The following is an 18,484-nucleotide window of genomic DNA, read 5'->3' on the forward strand; positions in this document are numbered from 1 at the left end:
CAGTTCATTAATCAATCAAGATTGATATATCAATGAAAGATTAAAGAATCATGTAAAACAGAAGTTTCATTCATGAATGAAAGTGTGTGAACCAGTGTTGTGAATATCTGATAATATTATGAAATATCTTGATATTCTGTTCTGAGACACTGTTATATAACAGAAAGTATTAGATTGATTACAGAGTATCTGACAGAGAAACACTTCTCTTACAACATTCATCTCTGACTTCAATATCAAGATTCTAGAAGCAGGTGATTAATCTTGAAAGAATTGAATGAATATTAGCATGCTCAAGAAGATATTGACTTTTGAACTCTTACAGACTCTTATAAGTATAGATGAAGACTCAACTTATGAAGGCTTCTGCACACAGCTTCAGATATTGAATAACTGTCTTATCAAGCTCAAGAGTATACAGAACAGTGACAGAAGATATTACATCTCAGTCACTTATACACTCACACTGAAGAACAATGATGCAGAGGCCATGAACTGAATACATTCAAATGCCTATGTATAAGCAAGAGTTTTTGCTGTTCAAACAGACTTTTGAGTCTCTGAAATCACTTCTGAAGAAGTTGCTGATCAATGTCAATATGAAGTGTGTATTAACTGTAACTGATCAGAACACATTGCTTTCAACTACTGATTAATCTATGTACCTTCTTGTTTAAAGAATGAATCAGTGCCTGTCCGCATCAATCATGTTAAATTAGAGAAAGATTTGAAGAATAACTATGAGAATGTCTCAGTGAAACAGAGAAAAGATTAGCTTCTGTTCAAATTTATAAACAGAAGCTTGAAGAGATTGAATGACAGCAATTTAAAGAGAAGATGACAATGAATGTGATTCTTGTATCTACTTTAATTGATAACATGTATAATATGAAAGTCATGATAGACAGTGATCTATGTTACTATGCAATGATAAAATCTTCAGTTGTAAGATATCATAATCTTCAGTATATCTCTTTATCAAAACTCTGACTTCTTGTAGAATTTAATGATTCAAAAGATGTTTGTATCTGTTACATAATAAAGCTGATCATAGATGTGAGAGAATATCAATATGAGAATATCTACACATATGAAGTTGATAATCTTAATTATAATCTTATGTTAGAACTTATCTAACTATCTGAATAAGACATCTTATTGAATGCTTGAAACAGAAGCTTGATATTCTCTAACAATAATAGAATTCACAAAGATGATATTCACAAGATTATAAATCTAACACAGATCTCTGTCAACATGTATGAAATACTCTGAAAAAGAAGTCATCATTAAAATCACTGACAGAGTTGCTGATAAGTTCACTGATAGCAGAATCATATATCAATCTATTCTATCAGTCTGACTGATATTAAAAAGACTCTAGAAAAGTTATTCTGTGTTATAATAATAGATTCTTGTACAAAACTTTCTCAATAATATCATGAATATCTAGATATCTTCTAACAAGATAATATTATAAATATACCTCTCTTACAAGGTTCTGAAGTGAATCACAGTATCAAGTTAGAAAAAAAGAATGATAAGAACTCTGAACTGTTATAAGACTCTCTTTATAACATGTTCTGAGATGAACTTCTTCTTCTTTGAAAGACACTCAATAATCTGTTGAATAAAGAATTCATATGTATTAGCAACTCTTCTGCTGCAGCTTCTATTCTCTTTGTAAAGAAATCAGATAAAGAACTCTGATTCTGTGTGAACTACTGAGATCTGAACAGATTGATAAAGAAAGATTGATATCTCTTATCTCTCATCAATGAAATCCTAGCACAGATCAGATGAGCTCAATGATTTATAAAACTAGATATTATCACTGTGTTTCATAAGATTTATATCACTGAAGAAGATGAATGACTTACAGTATTCTGAATATGTTATAACCTCTTTGAATGAATAGTTACACTCTTTGAATTGATTAATATTCTCAGTACATTTCAGAAGTATATCAACTGAGTACTCTGAGATTTTCTTGATAAGTTTGTATCTGCTTATCTAGATAATATTCTCATCTTCATCAATGAATTCAGAAAAGAATATCAAGAATATGTGTGAAAGATATTATAACAGCTATGAGAAGCAGAACTATTAATAGATATTGACAAGTGTGATTTTGAAGTCAAGAGTATTAAGTATCTGAGTTTTATTATAGAAGCTGATAAGGAAATTCAAATGAACTCTGAGAAAGTCTTCATTATTCTTGAATGAGAAGCTCTGTGTACTGTGAAAGATGTATAAAGCTTCATTGAATTTGCTAACTTCTATCAGCAATTTATATGAAACTTCTCAGATATTGTGAGATCACTTACAGATCTTACTAAGAAAGACTCAGTATTTCAATAATCAGTAAATACTGAAGCTGTATTTATACAGATGAAGAAGATATTGATTAATATCTCTTTACTGATAACATTTAATTCTGATTATGAGATAGTTGTTGAAGCTGATTTCTCTAACTATGTAACACAAGAAGTGATATTATAATATGATAATGAAGATGTTCTACAATTATGTGTCTTTATATCTAAGAAACTGAGTCCTGTTAAATGCAATTATGAGATCTATAACAAGAAACTTCTTACAATTGTATACTGTTTAGAAGAATGAGACTCTGAACTCTGAAGTGTCTCTGAATTTAAGATAATCACAGATTATAAGAATCTTAAATACTTCATAACTATCTGTAAACTTACTGAATAACAGATACAATGATCTGAGTTTCTAAGCTGCTTTCATTTTATAATATACTACTATTCTGACAGTCAGAACTCAATGATAGATACTCTCTCATAATGAGAGTAAGATATGTCATCTGATGTAACAGATACTCACTGAATAAACTGAGAGCACTGACTCTTGAATCTGAAGATATTAATTGATTAAGATAGAACAGCTTATAATATTATATATACTTCTCTGATTAGAACTGATATCAATATCTTCACTTTCTCTACACTGAATGAACTATAATATACAGCAGCTTAGACTGATGAACTTCTTCAGACTCTCACTGAAGCAGTATATTAAGAAGCATCTCAATTTCCTTCAGAACTATGTATAAGAACTGATATCTCAGAATACTCAATTGATAATAATAATACTTTACAATTCTATGAATAATGCTGAGTTCCTCACTCTGAATTCTTACACACTCAGATAATGCAAGAGATGCATGATTTGTATATAATCAGTTATTCAGACTGTGAACAACTGTATAAAATAATCTTCTGAGAATTCTACTGATCTGAGATATTAAATAGTATCAGATACTTTATCTGAAACTGCAATTACTATTCTTCTATTATCTTATAAAAGAACTGTAGAAAAGATCTACTGAAATCACTTAATATCTCTGATAGAATCTGATGAGATATAGTGATTAACTTCACTATTGATCTATCTAAGAGCAAGAGCTGCAGAAACATTCTGATCATCATTGACTAACTAAGTAAGAATATAATATTGAAACCTTGTGATAAGATAAATATTAAATAAGTCACTGAAGTCTTCTTACAGAGTTCATTCTATCAGATATATAGATTACTGAGATTGATAGTATCAGATTAAGACTGTTAATTTGTAAGCACTCTCTGAACAAGAATCTGTTAAGTTTTCAGAATTATACACTGTCTGTCAACTATCTATTACTCTGAGACTGATGATATATCAGAATGAATAATTCAGACTGTAAAGAATTATCTTCATAAGTTCTGTAATCACTTATAAGATAATTGATATGATCTTCTTCTACATACAGAGATCACTATCAATGATTGAGATGCTATTTTAACAGAAGTAAGCTCATTCTTTCTTACACACAGATACTACATGAAAGTGTTGAATCTTCTAGAGATCACATAGTTCACACTGAACCTCTGTAGTCAGATTCAGATTGCTGATAATATAGTAATAAAGCTCTGAGACACTCATAACTGAGCAGAGGTCTTCATGACAACTGTGAAATAAGATTAAGAAGATCAAATCAACATTCAATAAGATTCCGCAGAGCAGTATAAGATAGAAGATCTTATATAGTTGAATCTCAAGAATATATAAATCACATATTCATCTTATACACTAGACTATTATCATGTCAGGTATAAAGTGATAGAAGTTCTAGATAGTCACAACTACTGTCTTAACACATTATCAGAGATTCATGATGTATTTTATATAAGCTTGCTCTGCTATGCTGTCACTGATCTGTTCTCTTCTCAGCTGACTTCTGACTGACAGCTGCCAGGCATCATAGAAGAAGATAATAAGCTTAAGTGAGAGATTGAAGATATTTTTAATGAGAGATCTCACAGCTGCAGCTGATAATATCTGATAAAATGAGTCAGCTATAATTAACTGATCTGAACTCTGAGTTTCATATTATCTGAAACAGTGACTCTTGACTGATGAGAACTGCTTCTGAAAAGAGAGAGCTAATATAATGAGCTGCATCTGATCAATTATATAGACTATTTCATTACACTTCATAGATTCTTTCATTTCTGATTACTGATTCACAGCTGCTATAAACACATGTAGCATACACTTCAATTCTCAGCCATTCTTGATCATCAATTCACAGCTGCTATGAACACATGTAGTGTATACTCTGATTCTCAGTCATTCACAATCACTGATCTGTGACTGCTATAAATGCGTGTATATTCTTCCACTCTGAAGCTTCATCATATACATCATCACATATACATATAAATATTCACCTTGATTGCTGATTCTTGCACTTTCTCTTTCTTTTCTTCTCTAACATTTTTATCTTTGTTATATAAGACCTATAATATTATACTGATCTATTCGGCGTAGGCCTCTTACATATATGATTTAAATCAATTAAATATGAGGTTCTTATTCTCAACTGAGATAGGAAATAAATACTTAATAGACTTTCTATCAGAAACTTAAGCAGCTATAAGAAAATGACTCAATTCAGAAGTATCTGAATATGAAGAGATGAAAATTAATTAGATATAGTCTGTTAAAACAGCTATACACTATCTTTTAATAATTTTATTTTATTATAGTCTCTCTTTACTATACTTGTTTCTTTCTGTTCTTTTCTATCTATCTATTTAATATGTCTATCTTTAAGACTATGTTCTCTTTTCCTTTGTCATGATATTTTCAAATAATTTCAAAGTATCAGAAGGTGTTGAAATACTGTAATTTATAAACAGTTTTTATATTCTGAGCTGGAATTTTCTGATTTTGCATATCTGAAATTGATAATTGTATAATAGTTGACTCTATAGATATAGAAAAAACTCTGAGAATTAAAGATTCTTAGATAGATATTATAGTCTCTGACTGCATACATCTATAATTGAAGAATAATAATAATAATAACAGCTTATGAGATAATCTGATTGAATGATATATTATATAATACTGAATTAATGAATAATGAAAAAGTGAAAATATACTGACATTTATAAGTTAATAATAAGAGAGCAATTGATCTAGCAAAGAAGAAATTCTTAACACAAAGATTGTATTATATTGAGATTACATATCATATTCTTCACAATTTAATTGAAAAAGAAGAAATCATGATGAAATATATTGATTTCACAGTGAATATAGCTGATGATCTTATCAAGTCACTGACAAAGCCTGCATTTGAAGATTTTATTAAAAGAATTGATTTGAAAGACATTAGAAAGAAATAATTAAATAATAATAATAATACAGTGAATCAATGAATTTTGTATATATTTCTTAATTTTTACAGTTATTGCTGTACAGATATCTTTTCTAATAAGGAAATCAGAATCTGATTCATGTAATTAATTATTATTGCATTTTTGTAACGTGGCGGAACCAAAGCAGTGGCTAGTCGGCGGCGACACGTAGAGGTAGTTGTTTGAGAAGCTGTATAAATGAGCTTGACTATCTTGCTTGAATAGCAAGCTCATAGGCTACAGAGTTATTGTGAGAATATCACAGATATGATACTTAGTATACTAAGAAGATTGTATGAGACACACAGTAACTCTTGTGTATATTTCAGTAGAAGTAAAAGAAATGAATCACTGACTTCTTTGATGAGGAGCCAGCATCTAGCTATTCTATATAGACAATGAGTGAATATTCTTCTCTCATTTCATGAGTGAGAATAGCTGAAGTGATACCTCAGTGATGCCTCATTGCCAAGAAAGAGTAATCTGCTGATCTTGTATAGAAGTGAGATTCTCATATTCATTAATCAGATCTTCCTATGATACATTTGCATGATGTCATAGAGTGATTGAAAACCAGTTCAGATGGCCTGCGGGATGAATGAAATCATTCACATAAAAGTGATGAGCTGTGTGAAACTGCAACAGAGCCTTGGCACAGCTGAAAGCATGACAATACTCTTCTCTTTAAGAACATAGTCTCTATACTCTCAAGATTACTGGATTAGAAAGTATCTTTGTTGTATAGCAATGATTGCCAACTGATTGACAGTGCATGTGCTGTGCATGATACAAAGAAATAGATGAGTTTTTCTGCTGACTGTGTAGATCTTTCTTTTCTCATCTTCATTCAAATCAAACATGTGATAAGTGAGTTTCTTATATATTGATTTGAAATGTGGAAAAATGTAGTTAACAAGTGACTTGCAGATCTTTCAATATATTTCATTCTATATATGAAATTCCCTGCAAAAGTGATGTGTTTTAGAGACAAAGCTAACAGTAGTAGCAGGATTTTTTTGAAAAGATCTCTCTCTCTGTGACACATTTTTCTTCCTCTCTTCTTCATCTGCAATAGTGAGTGCATGAGAGTATCATTCTTGAAGAACAGTAGAGGGCTTATTCTGATATTTTCTAGTGAGTAAATGTCTTTATGATGCAGCAGCGGTCTTCATGACTGTCAAGAAAGCCAGATTGAAGGCAGAGGCAGCAGCATCAATGAGCTGTGAGAGCACTGCTCTCATTGTTACATCTTCTTCTTCTTCTGCTTCTTTTACAGCTGTGACAGTAGTCACTGTGTCTTGCAGTGAGATGTTGTTCCTTCTGCCAGTCAGTTTATTCATATTCAGTCTGTCTCTCATCTCTCTCATCACTGTTGCAACACTGCTCCCCTCTTCAGTCAATACAGTGATGTATGACCCTGTGTGATCATTCAGAGAGAAACCCAGAGAGAGCTTGATTTCAGAAACAGTGACTCTGAGAAGCTCAATTCATAGTTCCTCTCCTGTGACACATCTGAGCCCTGCTTGAAATGCTGCTGAGTTAAGTCTGCAGAGTCTCATGATTTCTTTATCTTCTTTCTGTAAGAAGGCTCTGATACAGTCTCTGACCAGCACTATCACTTGTCTGTACTGTGCTAAGCAGCTGAAGAAGAGAAGAATTTTATACACTTATCTCTTCTCTCACTTCTATTGTTTCTGTTGTATCTGCAACAACAACTTCTGTCTCTCTATAAGTATTATCTCTCAGAAAGATATCATGTTGATTCTGATAAGAAGTCTAGATATCTAAGCAGTACAGAGTGAGAGTCTCAGAGCTTCAAGCATTGATAGATTTTATCAAGACTGAGGAGATCTCTCTTACTCATCTGCAAAAGAAGACAAAAGTGTGAATCTTCAAGATGAAAAAACATCTCAGAATGACTGGTCTCAAGAAGAGATTAGCTAGCACTGTTATTGAAAGTGCCACAGAGATCAATTACTGATTAAAGAGAATCTCACTTCAGTTGAAATAGATGACTGAGGTGTTTTGTAAGTTAATAAGTTGATACTTTCAGCATCTCTTATATTCTTCTACAGCATGCTTCTCTGCAGTGCTGCAGTGCTAACTTCTTAGCAGATAAAGATGTCAGTGTCAGAGACTTCAACAGTGAAGAATGAGTTTGATGAGAATGTAGTTATTAATAAGTAGACTCTGAGATTCCTTCTTTTTACTTTTTCAGTGAGCTGCAGCTCTATTAGAATAGCAGCAGCTCACAGATCAATAATATTAATCTTTTTATTAGTTTTCAATATTTCTTTTCTCTAACTGCTTCAGAATTTTTACACTTGTGTAGTCTCATTAAACTTCTAAAAAACCCTTTGAGAGAAAATAGAAGAAGAGTGCTACAGAGCCTATAAGATGTCAGCTCATCACTGTGAGATCATCTCTAAAAAACTCTTTGAGAAAAATGAGAAGTCTCAAGCAGCATTTCTTATTCAATGTCTCTAGTATATAATGAGATAATCTCTACTAGCTGCCTCATAGATTGCAATCTCTTTCTCAGTATTTTTCAAATACTCAAGCAGTTCTCATGAATTCTCTGATGATGAATAATCTTCTCATTTAATAAGATATTGAAGCTTGCTGTAATATGTTCACTTATTCAATATTTTCTTCATAAGATATTCAGTATTACTCTTGATCTCAATATCATTCAGCTGAGACAGCTCCACTTCAGAGTGTTACTTATAGAGCTTTAAATAGAAAATATGAAAAACAGAATGAATTGATTTCAATTCTGTGAGTAATTTCAACTCATATATCTGCTTACTCATCACTCTTGTTACTAGAAAAGATTCTAGTCACTGCTCACTGAGCTTCTTATATAATCTTATTATCTTGATATTCTTTGCTGAAAGTAGCACTTGATTCTCTATTAAGAACTTCATTGAAAGATGTTTTTAATTATAGTATTTCATCTACTGCTTCTGAGTACAGTGAATGCTTTTTATCATCTTCTCATAAATTTTGTTCAAAAGTTTCAATCTCACTTTTACTTCTGATACTGAGAAATACTTCATTCTCTGTATCTGTCTGACATTCTGACTGTCTATTCCTCTCTTTGAAATGTCATCTGTGATGTCACTGAGTAATGAAGGATTGTATTCATAATAAGTATAGAAAGAAGATATCTTTAAGATTACATTCTTTGTATTGTTATATACAAATTCAGTGATCAGAAGATGTTTGAGTCAATCATTCTGATAATATAAACAGAATGCTTGAAGATGCTGTTCTAGTGTCTGATTCTGGTGTTCAGTCTGGCCATCAGTCTGTGAATGAAATACAGTACTGAGAAGATGTCTTATTATAAGATAATAGTAAAAAGCTGATCAGTATTTACTGATAAAGAGAAATTCTTAATCTGTTATCAACAATTTCAGAGCACTGTGATCATAAATGATGATATCTAAAAACAGATCAGCTAATTCAGAGACTTTAATCTTTTTATGAGTAGAGATATATCTGATCATCTTTATGAAGCAGTTAACAATGATTAAAATCAAGTCATATTCTTTGACTCTTCTTAACTTCAGTAGATCAACTATGAAATTCATTGATAGATTCTATCATGAGTTCTTTGAAACAGACAGTGATATCAACTTACTGTATTACTTATGCTGCAGAATCTTTATTCTTTAACAGATATTACAAGTTTTAATATACTCTTTAACATCTGTCTAAAGCTTGTCTTAAATATATTTATATTTTAGAAGCTTCTCAGTCTTCTTTAATCTGAAGTGCCCTGCATGAGAATCATTATAATGAATTCTCAATAACTTCTGATGCACCGCCCTGCTATGAGAAATGAAGACTGAATCATTCAGCAGTGAAAGTTCACATTCTTCTAGTTATCAGTGACTTGATTTCTTAGCAGCATTACCCTGCTCAGAGTCTGTCTCTTTCAAGTTCAAACTGAACTCTTTCTTCTTCAACTTCTGAATTTAAGCTGCAGTAGAGATATCTCTCTTCTGTAACTCTTCAATGAATTTCAAAAGTAGTCAGATTGAAAGATTGTAGACTGTTTTATTCTTTGTCAATTCAATGATTGTAAGATGTAACATGAGAAGCTCATGATCTTCAGTGTCAGTTCTCTGCAGAGATTCAGATTCTCTTTCATCTTCTATACTGAGTCACACAGCTATCTCTTCAGTGCTGTTTCTGAGCTTTAGAGAACCTTAACCCCCTGCAGCCAGCTTCTTCTGCAGTGATGACAGAGATTCTTTTATAGAATTCTTCTTCACATCAATGATATTATAATCAAATCATCTAGACAGCATGTCAGCGGGGTTAAGCTGATCTGGACAGTATTGAATATAGAAATCATACTCTGAAAGCAGCTTCACTCACCTGGCTTGATGTTCTGTCAAGCTCTTTGTTATCAAGAAGTAATACAGATTTGCATGATCAGTGAGAACTTGCACTGAGTACTTACTACTCTGAAGATAATATTGTCAGATCTTAAAGAATTTGACAATTACTAATATCTTCTGATTATGAGTATTATATCTTCTCTGTATAAGTGATAACTTCTTGAAGAAGAAGATCACTGATCTTCATTCACAGCATCTTATAGACTCTGTGAAAAAGTCTTCTCTCATAGATAATTCATTATCTGTTTCTTCAGAGATGATTATTCTCTGATTCTTTCAACATTGAAAGACCTTTGATATCAACTGTAAAAAGATTTCACAGATTTCATTCCTGAATGCATCAGTCTCACACTGACTGAGTAAGTCAGGGTTAAAATGATTCAGCATTGTAGCATCTGTGAAAGCTTGTTTCAATTTCACAAACACCTGCATGATGTCTTGAGTGAGGATAAATAATTCTATTTTTCTGTCTTTCACACTTCTCTTCAACAGATCTGTAAGAGGGGCAGTAATCTGTGAATATGCATAGATGAATCATCTGTAGAAATTCACAAATTCTAGAAACACCTGCATCTTGTGATACATCCGCGGCGCCGGCCAGTTCTCAATGACAGAGACTCAGCTTCTGTTCATTGAAATGCTATTCATCTCAACAATATAATCTAAGAAATCAATCTTCTGCATGTAGAATAAGCATTTTTCAGTGTTTGTATAGAGTTGATACTGTCTCAAGTGACTCAACACTTCTTGAACATGAGTATCATGTTCTTTCTCTGATTTCAAGAAGATTAAAATGTTGTTCAGGTATACTATGCAGAAGACATTGACAAGGCCTCACAGCACCTTATTTATATAGATCTGGAAGATGACTGAAGTATTATAAAGATTAAAAGATAAAACAAGATATTCAAAATTGCTGTACTTGATATGAAAAGCCATTTTTCAAATATTGTCTTTGTTAACTCTGATTCTATGATAGACATTCTGTATATTAATCTTCAAGAACATCTTTGCTTCAGATAATTGATCAATTATCTTGTCAATTAATGATAATGAATAGTGATTCTTAACTGTCACTTTATTGAGGCCTCTGTAGTCTATGCATAGATATAGTCTATCATTCTTCTTAAGTATAAAGAGTATAGATGTCTCTGCTGAACTCTTTAATGAATGTATTCAGTTCTTTGATTATGCTTCTTCAAGATATTTGCACAGAACATTTAACTTCTTTACAGATAAGTTGTAAAGAGACCTGTACAGCATCATTACATCATCTTCAAGACAAATCTTATATTATATCTTGATATCAGAAAACTTCACTGCTTCCCTTTCTGAAAAGATATTCTTAAAATCTGTAAAGAGATGTTGTATACATTCATCTTCAATGATGAATACTGCTGTTAATCTTGCAGTGAGAGTGATGACTTCTTCATCTGTTCTCAAGTCTCAATCATCTGCTACACAGTATATTGACTCAATCTTTTTCTCAAGATTCTTCTGATGAAACTCTTCAGATTTCTCTATCACTGTCTCTTTATTAGTGAGATAATACTGTCACATCTGAGTGACTCAGTCAATAAGAGAATTGTTTTCTCTCAATTATAAAAGATCTAGAATGACATTCTCATCTATGATGTTAACTGTGTGAAGAAGCAGACTGCTCTTCTTGAAGATTTCTTCTGAGTCTGTGACTACACACTTTGCTTGAATTATGTCAAAATAATGATATTTTGTTTCATCTGTAAATTTCATATAATCTGATGAATCTATCTTCTTTCAATTCTTCATCAAAGAAAAGAAATAGAATATGAAGTTAGTATTCACTCTGAAGTTGAGTAGACATCTCACTGATATCTTCTCATTTGAGGTATGCATTGTGATTGTAACATAGACTTGAAGATGTGAGAATTGTCAATTCTTTTCTTTCTCTTCTTTATCTTTCATGAATACATTTGTCAGAAGAGAAGTTGACTTTAAGAAGATATTTTCTCAGTTTCTTCTCTTCTTCAGTTTCTTACAATCACTGATATAGTGATTATCAGCTCTGCAGTTGAAATAGAGATCTTTATCAAATCTTTTTTAACATTTCTTCACAGTGAGTGAAGAATCAGAATACTTAGAATTCTTCTTAGAATTCTTCTTTACTTTCTTCACACTGAAGCTGTCATAATGCTGTTTAGATCTTATCATTGATTGCTTAGAAGAGATCTTATTGATCTTTTTCTCAGAGAATTGACTATTCAAATAGATTCAGAAAGTCAGATTGACAAGCTCAGTGCAATTGATTGATAAACTCTGATATTATGATATTATTATTCACATCTTATAAGTCAGCTTTATAAGATAAAGCTGTATTTTTAATTAATTCAAATTATCAGTCAGTTTCTCTCAATATTCTTCAAATCTTGTATTGAAATTGAAAGAATTCTCATCATCTTATTAATGTAATGAGTTGAATCACTGTACTGCTATGAAGCTGCAGTTGCAGTAGTCTTTGATTTAATTCAGTAGAAAGTTCTTGAATTCTTCTCAAGTTATAGCAGTATTGATATACTCAAGCTCTCTCTTCTTGATGACTTAAGTAGTTGCAGAGATGTCTTCAAGAAGATTGACAGTGTATATTACTCATATCTCATGAGTATTATACTAGCTCAGATTAAGGTGAAATTTTCATTCAAGAGTACAGATAAAGCTGTGAAATTCAGACAAGATATTTCTCTTATATCTCAGTAAATCTTCAATCTTAATCTCTCTATCTTCATGATAGATGTAGATGTGTAGAGACTGCAGTGATGATAGAACAGTTGAAGAGCTCATATCAAAATATATAGCAGATTCAGAAATCTCAGATTTCTGTCAGAGTAGAGATGTATATACTCTAGAGAATGATGTAGTATTTCTCTTAGAGAATGAGATCAGATCAGTCTCAGTATGAGTGTATAAGATTATATCAGTCTGTTAGAACTCAACTGATTCAAACATGTAATCAGATCAAGTAATTCAAATTATAATATAACAGAACTGAAGCAGTGACTAGTCAGCAGTGATATATAGAGATAGTTGTTTAGAAAGCTGTATAAGTGAGCTTGACTATCTTACTTAAATAGTGAGCTTATAGACTACAGAGTTATTATGAGAATATCACAGATATAATACTTAGTATACTAAGAAGATTGTATAAGACACACAGTAACTCTTATATATATTTCAGTAGAAGTAAAAGAAATGAATTACTGACTTCTTTAATGAGAAGCCAGCATCTAGCTATTCTATATAGACAATGAGTGAATACCCTTCTCTCATTTCACAAGTGAGAATAGCTGAAGTGATACCTCAGTGATGCCTCATTGCTAAGGAAGAGTAATCTGCTGACCTCATATAGAAGTGAGGTTCTCATATTCATCAATTGAATCTTTCTATGATACATCCGCATGATGTCATAGAGTGGTTGGAAACCGGTTCGGACGGCCTGCAGGATGAATGGAATCATCCGCATGGAAGCAATGAGCCGTGTGGAACCGCAACGGGGCCTTGGCGCGGCCGGGAGCGTGACAATTTTTAAAAGATTTGGGAATGAAAGAGGCCCCAGGTGGCGGCTTATAGATCACAGTGTAGCAAGAGAGAGTGTTAGTGTAGGCTACTGAGGCAAAAGAGCTCGATCACCACCAGCGCACTGCTGGTAGAAGGGCCGATCAACTGCGGGACCTTCAACACCCTCTCTCAGATCAGCTATCACAGAGTACAGTACTTTCTCTCAGTGACTCTCTTCAGTGATCTTCTCACAATGACTTCTTTTTAATAATGAACTCAGTCAGTTCTAGGGCTCATGAAACTTCTAGAGCATACTTCTAGAATATCTCTTGACACTGTTAAAATGTTCAGAGTATTTATTAGGAATTTTTAAGTTCATTCTGAGATTGAACTCATGCATGTTGATCACAGTGAGGCTCATGCTCAACAGTCTCATAACCTGTAGACTACTGAGGCAAAAGAGCTCAATCACCACCAGTGCACTGCTGGTAGAAGGGCCGATCAACCGCGGGAACTCTCAACAGTTGATGATTACTACACCTACTCTAGTCACGTGCCACTTCAACCTATTTCATGTTGGCCCTTACGGCCGTTGCGGTTAGCAATCCCACTAGATCATGTGACCCACTACTATATTATGTTTCTGTAGATAGATCTATTAATACAACCTTTAACTATTCTACAGATTATAGTCTGAATGGCACATTTTTCTTTTTAAAATGTTATACTAACATTTTTAACATAGATAGTTCATCTTTTTTGAAAAGACTCTTACTCTTTATTAGAGATATTTCATTTTCTCTGAATCTGTCAGTCAGTAGATTTATATACTTTATATTTTTAAGAAAGTGTGTTCTTCATTGTGAAGAATATCACTTTTTATCTTTTTTTTTTTTTTTACATATCTAGAAGAAGCAGAGTCATCTTAATATGAGTAATACATCTGTTACTTCAGAGTTCAGCTCAAGACTCAGAATCATATACTTCACTAGATGACTTATTAATAGAATAATCATTTATTATGAGAAAGCTTCTGACTTGCAAGATGAGACTGAGATCAGTTTTTATCAGAGTATGAAATTTAATGATGAGACAATAGAGAAACTTCAGAATAAAGAAAAGCAGAGTTAATATTAACATTCATCTGCAGAATCTGTTCATTTCAACTTATCAAATTCTTTATCATCTCTCACTCTCAGAATGCTGACTTTTAATGATGATCTGAATCAACCTATCTATTGCATCACAGACAATCTTATGAATCTTATGCAGATGATGCTACAGAATCAGATAACTGCAGCTGAAATTACTCAACATCTTACTACACCTGTATAAAGAGATACTATGAGAGATGAGTTATAGAAATATCAGAAGAAAGTCAAATATACACTAGACATCAAATCAGTGATCACATTTAATAACTTTAATTATGAAGCCTGACATGTTGATATATTGACTGATACAGAAGTTATTGATGAAACTGACATTCTATTGAGAACTTAAAGAGAATTTTCTTTTACACATTATATTAACTTCAAGAAGTGGAGAATCTGTTCTAAGTCTCTATATAGATGTATGCTATTGAGTCTTGTTGAAAATGTTTGAACTACTATTGAAATCTTAAAAGCTGACAATACTGTGGCTCTGTGAGACAAGATCAATGTTGAATATACAATATCACTGACAGAAGAATGAGTTAATATCTTTAAGAAATTGACAAAATTACAAGTCAAGAAGAATGATTATCTTACTTTTCAGAGATGTTTTCACTATCTTATTACTTATCACAAGAAGCTCTGTCAGAGCACTGAGAATGTATATCATGATCTTTTTCTCAACAATCTACAAGATTATCAAAGACTGTTTGTCAAGACATATTTGAATGAGTTTTTCTTCACTTATCAGAGACTCATTGTCAACATTGATATTGATAATTTGATAAAGCAACTGATCAATTGTATATTCAAGAAGATCATCACTGAGTGAAAAAAGCAGTCTCAGACTGATTCTGTGACTGTGAAAAAGAACAAGAACAAAGATAAGAACAAAGATAAGAACAAAAGTGCACCTGTATAAAAGTGCACTCACTGCAGAAGATATGAATATACTGTTGACAGGTGTTTCATCTTACATTCTGATAAAAAGAAAAAGAAGGATGATAAGAAGAATGACAAGAAGAAAGAGAAGAAGAATGACTTGATGAGTTCTTAATCAGTAGTAAATGCAGCAATTATGAAGATTGAGTTCTATTTCTCTTTCACAGTCACTGAAAAACCATCCTCTAGATCTTAGTATTTGAACACATGTGTAAGTATGAATATGACAGATGAGCTTTATTCTTTCTTAAATATCAAATCTTTTAATGATAACATCTCTGTCAATTCTGTCACTGAGGAAACTGAGTTTGTTAAGAAGATTGAGACTGTCATCTTGAAGATTGAGAGTGATGATGTTAACTTACAGAATATTCACTATATTTCTAATATTACAGTTAACCTGCTCTTGTTTATGAAGCTTGAAGATCAGAAATTCTGATTTACATAATCTTTCACTATTCCCTCATTTTTCATTTGCAGAGTCTCAAACAGTGTTATTTTTCATGCAGTCCGAACTGCTCAGAACAACATATATAAGATTGATGAACAGAAGCTCAATGAGAATCTCAATCATCTGAACAGAGCAGTCAAGTATATTGCAATGATGTCTCATAAGTATAATTTTGATTGAAAAGTTGATCTTTCTGTGACTGCTGCTACTACTGTTAATAATGTCAACTCTGCAGATGCGAATACAGGCCTCAAGAATACAAGGATATCAAAGACTCTTTTGAACTGGCACTGTGATCTCAGTCACATTCACACTGATGCTATAATTGCTATGGCCAAGAATCCTCATACTGAAGTCACAATTAAAGATTCTAAGACTAAGTTCTTTTGCAAGAAATGTGTCAAGACTGGTATAATGTGAGATTATTTGAAAACACTGATGCCTAGATCTATCTGACTTCTTGAGAAGGTTCATATTGACCTTGCAGATGACAGATGTACATTGAAAGACCTCTCTGATCACCTCTTAGAGTTTCATCAGAAGATCAAATACTGAATGCTTATTATCTGTAATGTGACTCACTATCATTGAGTATATTTTTTGAAGTTCAAGAATGAAGCTGTTCAATACTTTGAGTTATAACTCAGATTCATGAGTAATCTCAGATATACAGTCTCTGCTTTTCTACAGACTGATATTGATGATGTTTTCCAATTCACATGTATACACACAGTTATGAATTCATATGATATCAAATGGAAATCAACAGCATTACATTTGTCACATCAGAATGATGTTTCTGAATGTGAGATCTGCACTATCATGAAACAGATTAGAGCTGCTCTTTTGAAAGATAATCTCTCTAAGAAGTTCTGAGCAGATGTTCTAGAGACAGTGATTATAATAATCAATAATACTCTCACATCTACAGTTCTTTACAACTTGAAATTTTGATCCTCTACTGCAGAGACTTCTGTGATTTCAAGTTCATATAAGATTTCTTGATGTGTACTTACAAATATCTCACTAAATGTAAGACATTTTCACTGATTGAGTGCAGAGATTTTTGTTCACTTGTATGAATCTCAGTAACTCACAGATAAGCTCTCTTCATGTGCCGATTTCTATCATATCATTGAATTCAGTGACACATTGATATATCACCTATAGCATTCTGAATCTGATAAGATTATTGTCAGTAGTGATGTGAGGTTTCTGATCACTGAAAAACCAGTTGTTGCATCTGTGAAACTCATTAATCATGTTGTTAAACTGGTTGTCACATCTGCAGCACTCACTAATAATGTCAGTGTACTGAAACCTGATATTTATCTGATTGATGATGAAGATACTTCTGACATTGATGATCTGAATTCTACATGATTGCAGCCTGTGAAATCGCTGACTACTTACACTTCAAGTCTTATTACAGGCAACCTTCTGAAGTTCTACAAGGATGTCACATCTCAGTCAGAGAAGATAGAAGATTATTGAAAGAAGTTCATACAATATGAGATTACTGACCTGAAGAGATGTAATACATGAAGTTTGATTTCTAGATCTGATGTTCTGAGGGGTGAACTGATTACTTCAGGCTGTTGAGTGTTTCTTGAGAAAGATAGGCCTGTGAACTTGAATACTGATTCTGATGATATTCTTAGAAAATTGTATTGAGTGATTTGTGATAACTGACTTAAGAAGAGTTCTAGAGAAGAGATCTATGCTTCTGTTATCACTGATACTGCTAATTATATTCTTTTTGTAATAGCAGTACTACACGGTTGAACACTCTGTCAGATGAATATAGTGATGATATATCTTTATAAGCATCTTACTAAGAAGGTCTATATGAGACAACTCACTGAATTTGAGACAGATTCACTGAAAATGCTTGTCTGTGTGATTGAGAATAGTCTATACAGTCTGAACTCTGTGATGAAGATCTGATATAATTACTTGACAGCTCTGTTGAGTGATCTTAAATTTACAGTCAGTGCTTATAATCTGACACTCTGATATTATACATTCAGACATCATCTCTATATAATGATTTATGTTGACAATCTCAACATCATATCTGAAGCTTCTGAGAATGCTGATTGACTAGTGAGTATACTTAGTGAGAAATTAGAAGTCAAGAATCTATGTCAGTCAATCAAGTATTTAAGTATAAAGATTAATTATTCTGATAAGAGAATTGATTTGATATATTATCAATATATTAAATGTCTTATTGAAGATTTCTATCTTGATAATACAGCTGTTGTCAGAATATTAATGAAG

The sequence above is a fragment of the Blastomyces dermatitidis genome, assembly GCF_000003525.1.
Source record: "Blastomyces dermatitidis ER-3 genomic scaffold supercont1.2, whole genome shotgun sequence".
Lineage (NCBI taxonomy): Eukaryota > Fungi > Ascomycota > Eurotiomycetes > Onygenales > Ajellomycetaceae > Blastomyces > Blastomyces dermatitidis.